The sequence below is a fragment of the Lactuca virosa genome, chromosome 4, assembly GCF_052849685.1.
Source record: "Lactuca virosa cultivar CGN04683 chromosome 4, Lactuca_virosa_CGN04683_v6, whole genome shotgun sequence".
Lineage (NCBI taxonomy): Eukaryota > Viridiplantae > Streptophyta > Magnoliopsida > Asterales > Asteraceae > Lactuca > Lactuca virosa.
In genome coordinates, this window is record NC_136429.1 from 308,449,246 (window position 1) to 308,455,144 (window position 5,899).

A 5,899-nucleotide genomic window follows, 5' to 3' on the forward strand; every position below is an offset into this window, starting at 1 on the left:
ACCACATAATAAAACAGCATACAAGCACATAAATCTCTACAGATAGTGGCATACCAGACAATTATCACAAATACAATCATCTCTACTTTAAACAAACACTAGTGGGCCGGCATTGGTGCCTTAGAACTACTTCTACTGGAAGGTAATTCACCTCACACTGCTGAAGTCCATTGCAAGAAATCATTAGCTGCTGCCCTGGCAACTCGTCGAACTATCAATACCAAAATATCACCCAATTAGCAATTGGGTCCCAAACCATGATCCATAATCCATACTTGGGGTAAAATGACCATTTTACCCTTGGCCCAACAAGATTCATAACTAAGGCCCAAGCCTAAAACCAACAAGGCTCAAAACTATAAAATCCATAAAAGTCCATCATTGGCCCAATTTTCCAAATTGGGCCCAACCCTTACATGAAACTACCCTTTAGAACCCATTCAGTACTTCATAACCCTACGGGGTTCAACCTTGGTCAAAGTCAAGTCAAGGTCAATGTCAACATTCAAGTCAAAGTCAAAGTTAACGCTCCGAGTTGACTCAACTCGGTGAGTTCCCACAAACCACAGAATCGTGATACTACGTATCAACTCGTTAAGTTCTCCCTTAACTCGTCGAGTTCTTTCCTTTTTAACAGAATCGGGTCATACTCACATCAACTCGCCGAGTTCCTTCGTGAACTCGTCGAGATCTTTAGTCTGTTTACTCCTCCTTAATGCATTAATCCTTGATTCTTCAGATCTGAACCCAATACTCTAGTTCTAGACTGGAAATACCTTTCAGAAGGGTAAAGTTTCCAACTTTACCCATTAATCCTTTCCTAAAGAGAATAATCTCAAACCCTAACCCAAAAAGGCTATAGCTTCACTCAAAAAATCCTTATATCTTGAAGACAATGCGCAAGGATATAGATCCTGACCTTAAAGGCTTAAAGGTCATGTAAAGTCTCGAACTTTACTCACATGCGTGCCCTTATGGAGCTTAAAAGGGTCAAAATAAGGGCTTAGGGTTTGCATGAGGCTTCTAGGGCCATAAAGTTGGCACCTTTTCTCCATGATGGCCCCTCAAGACTATAGATCTGAAATTTTTTGCCTCAATAGAACATCCAACTTCCATTACACACTCCAAGGTGACAAAAAACAAGCAAAATGATCCTAAAGAAGAGATCTAATCCTAAACTAAACAAGGTTGAAGCTTTATACCTAAACAGAATCAGAAATACAGCCCAACTTCTGGATCTACAGTCCTTTTACACGTCTTTGCTCCTTCTTCAAGTTCATGCTTCTTAAAAATCACCAAGAATGCACAAAAATTAACTCAAAACTCTCAAATGTGCATCAGGGTTTCGAGGCTAGGTTTTGGGACGATGGAGGCTGGAAATGAGGCCAAACCCTAAGGCTTATGTTGTCTAAATATGGTGCAAAGTCCCGATTTTAGGGTTTCCCAAACCCTGTCCAACTTGTAGAGTTGATCCTCCCTAACTCGTCGAGTTGGTCTTCTAAAAACACGCGACCTTGATTTCCAACACGTTGAGTTCTTCCCCATGGATTCGACGAGTTGGATTTCTAATTGAATATTTTTCTTTCCTTAATCGGCCTTCTAGATTTCAGGTGTTACAGTTTCAATGTAATATTGCTACTATTTCGACGTCGCTTTGTACTTGCTCGTTGGTCTTTCATTTCCTTTCGAGTCTTTGTGCCAGTTCGGTATATAAGAGGGCAACTTCGAGACATATGGGACGGGTGACTTTGTGTGACCTTGCAACATGCTGGTTCGGTATATTTGCGAAGGATATAGGTACTTCCAGACTATATCCTATTAATTACCCCCAGTTTGTATCTCTATGTAATCGGTGGAGTAGGGATGCAAACTTTGGAAGGAACGACATTATAGCTGTTATAATCGGATAAGGGCGAAAAACTCCTAAATTCACTCCGACGTGACGTGTTGACGGTTATGCTAGTCCTCATGATGATCCATATAACCGTCTTTTCGTCTGCTATTTCTATAATAGGGGTACAGTACCCAGCAACCACATTGTCTTCCCGGTAATTTTCATACGTTCTAGATTTACTATAAATATTTGGTGTTGAATCATCCGTTTCACCATTTGGCATTTCAGTTAGATTCTTTCTCCTTCTTTTGTCGACCTTTTCTCTCATCTACTTTTTCTTTTTTGAATATGGCGAGTACTGGGTTTTCTCACATTGGGACGGTAAAATCAAAGTTAACTGTTCGGACTATGGGCTAAAAGATCCATGGTTTGATTTGTGATGGTCTTATGGGTTAATCCATGAGGTATTTATCCAAATCAAATGGATGGGTCATGGGCTAATGTGTATGGATTAGGGTTACACATGACCCATGATATTCTACACACACACACACACATATATATATATATATATATATATATATATATATATATATATATATATATATATATATATATATATGTATCTATATGCTTAAAATCGGTTACAAAAATAAGGGCTTAGGGTTTGCATGAGGCTTCTAGGGCCATAAAGTTGGCACCTTTATTCCATGATAACCCCTCAAGACTATAGATCTGAAATGTTTTGCCTCAATAGAACATCCAACTTCGATTACACACTCCAAGGTGACCAAAACAAGCAAAATGATCCGAAGGAGGAGATCTAAGCATAAACTAAACAAGGTTGAAGCTTTATACCTCAAGTGAATCAGAAATGCCGCCCAACTTCTGGATCTACAATCCTTTTACACGTCTTTGCTCCTTCTTCAAGTTCCTTCTTCTTCAAAATCACCAAGAATGCACAAAAATTAGCTTAAAACTCTCAAAAGTGCATTAGGGTTTCGAGGCTAGGCTTTGGGACGATGGAGGCTGGAAATGAGGCCAAACCCTAAGACATATGTTGTTCAAATAGGGTGCAGAGTCCCGATTTAGGGTTTCCCAAACCCTGTCCAACTCGTCGAGTTGATCCTCCCTAACTCATCGAGTTGGTCTTCTAAAAACACGCGGCCTTGATTTCCAACACGTCGAGTTCTTACCTATGGACTTGACGAGTTGGATTTTTAATTGAATATTGTTCTTTCCTTAATCGACCTTCTAGATTTCGGGTGTTACAGTTTCAATGTACTATTTCTACTATTTCGACGTCGCTTCGTGCTTGCTCGTTAGTCTTTCTTTTCCTTTCGAGTCTTCGTGCCAGTTCGGTATATAAGCGGGCAACTTCGAGATATATGGGGCGGGTGACTTTGTGCGACCTTGCGACATGCTGGTTCGGTATATTTGGGAAGGATATCGGTACTTCCAGACTATATCCTATTAATTACCCCCAGTTTGTATCTCTATGTAATCGGTGGAGTAGGGATGAAAACTTTGGAAGGAATGACATTATAGCCGTTATAATCTGATAAGGGCGAAAAATCATAAATTAACTCCGACGTGACGTGTTGACGGTTATGCTAGTCCTCATGATGATCCCTATAACCGTCTTTTCATCTGCTATTTCTTTAATAGGGGTACAATACCCACCAACCACATTGTCTGCCCGGAAATTTTCATATGTTCTAGACTTACTATAAATATTTGGTGTTGAATCATCCGTTTCACCAATTGGCATTTCAGTTAGATTCTTTCTCCTTCTTTTGTCTACCTTTTCTCTCGTCTACGTTTTCTTTTCTGAATATGGCGAGTACTGGGTTTTCTCACATTGGGACGGTAAACTCCAAGTTAACTGTTCTGACTATGGGTATGCTTCATTCAGAAGTATGATATTGATCCCAAGTTCCATCCTCGTCTGCTGGAGGCCAACGATGCCATTACCGATTCCCCTGAAGGCTTTGTGGGGGTTTACCAAGTGTTCTTCAAATTTGGGTTGCGTCTTCCTGCTTTCGATTTTCTAGAAACTGTTCTGGATTATTATGGTCTACACATCGCCCAAATTGCCCCTAACGACTTTTGCAAGATCCTTTGCTTTACCCTGTTATGCGTCGCTCTGGATGTGTCGCCGACCATCAACCTATGTTGCCATTTCTATATTACGATGTCCAACGGGGATTGGGTTTCTTTCTCCCTTTGCCATGGTTTGGTGGAACTTTGTGACGGTCTTCCCAGCTCCATAAAGTATTGGAAGGAGGAATTCTTTTTCGTTCATGCCTCTGCTTTCTCAGGCCCCATGGTGTACGACGCTACTGCTGACAGGGCCGCTGACCCCGTCCCGGAGCTATCGCCCGACAAGCAACTATTAAAGGAGAGACTATCGGACAATTTTGTTCGATGAGCGGACCCCGACGAAGTGATGCTGGGTATGTATGGCATGAGTCCCCATTGGAACCGTTTGTGTAAGAAGCCAATAGAGGTGTTCAAGAGAAAAGATGTAACCCTTCTTGACCGACTTCATCGGAGACATATTCAGAACTCCACCCTAGTGACAGAGGAGGTAATAGCACCGAGTTCCATGAATAGGTCAGAGTCTAGCATGGACTCTGCCCTAGACGTTTCTCGAGCAGAGGGTTCTAGACCTATTCCTCCTAACCTTCACTCGAAGGCGTGAAATTGGATTCCAATTTGGGCAAGACTCCCATGGTGTTTACAAGGGCTACATCGAAATGGTTCATCCTGAAGAAGCGCTCAGAGAGTGCTCAAGACGATCAACTGATCAAGATGTACCCTCCTAAGCGGAAGCATTCTGGTCATGAATTAAAAAGCTGAAGCCTGACGACCTATCTGATCCTTCGGCTCCCAATGCTATAATTTTGAGCGCACCTCAGAAGATCCTGTTACTACTGTCTTTCACGAATGTCCAATTGAGTCGGACGACGAGATGAAGTGTGTGGAAGATGAGGCATATGTTCCTCATACGGGCAAACCAGAATCGGAGACCGCTACTGGAGGCCTCCCTAAGAAGGTCCCTGAGGATCCCCCTTTGGAGAAAGAAAACCCCAAGGTTTTGTCTGTTGCGGCTCTGTTTCAACAAAAACTCTCTGGGTCCGGACTTGGTCACTTTATGGAATCAACCACCAACTCCTTGTTCCTATTCTCATTTCATCTGATACCACAACTGGGAATGAAGAACCTTTAGGAATAACATCTGTAGATATGGAAGTCAGTGTCCCGAATCATTCCCCCTTGACAAGCCGTGTGTTCCCTTTCTATCTTTGTAAATGTTTGCCTTTTTATGTGTTTTAGATCCTTGTTCTGATCCACTTGCTTATTTATTGTGCAACTATTGTTATTACAAGAAAAAAGGCCATAATGCCAATACTAGTCACTCTTGCTGCTTCACTTCCCCAGTTCTAACATCCTTTTGCATCTAATGAAGAAGCGTTAGATAAGGCTCGATCGTGTTTGATGAAGGGAATGCACCTGTTGAACGAAGTGTCTGTACGCATAAGGGCGTTTTCAGAGCAGCTTTCTCGGCATCAAATTGTGTTTGAGGAAGCTCTGGAAGGGTTAAAGCAATTTCAGACTCTTAACGAGCAAACAAAACAAGAAGCTAAGGGGTTGAAGGAAGAGGTAGCCGGTTTGGCAGAGAGAAACCAAAGTTTGGTTAAAGATTTTAGTCAAGCCCTCAGTCAGCAGGAAGAGTTGAAAAAGTTGAATCAGGATCTGCAACTATAGTTGGATGATGCTGTGAGCCGCCGTGTATCTACTGTTAAAAAATTGAGGGTATCTCTCAACAGTACCATTCGCTGAAGTCGCAGTATACCGAGAAGGTTTCTTAGTTGGAAATCGCATGTCTAGCAAAGATGTGAGTATTAAATTGCTATAGGTGGGGTTAGCCGCTGTGAAGCTCCTGATGTTGGAGAAAGATGCCTGAATTGCCACCTTGAGCGACTCACAACTTATGATGGAACAGAATATAGCAAGTTGATAGACGGGAGTAGATCAAAAGGCTGAGGAGATGTGAGGGGT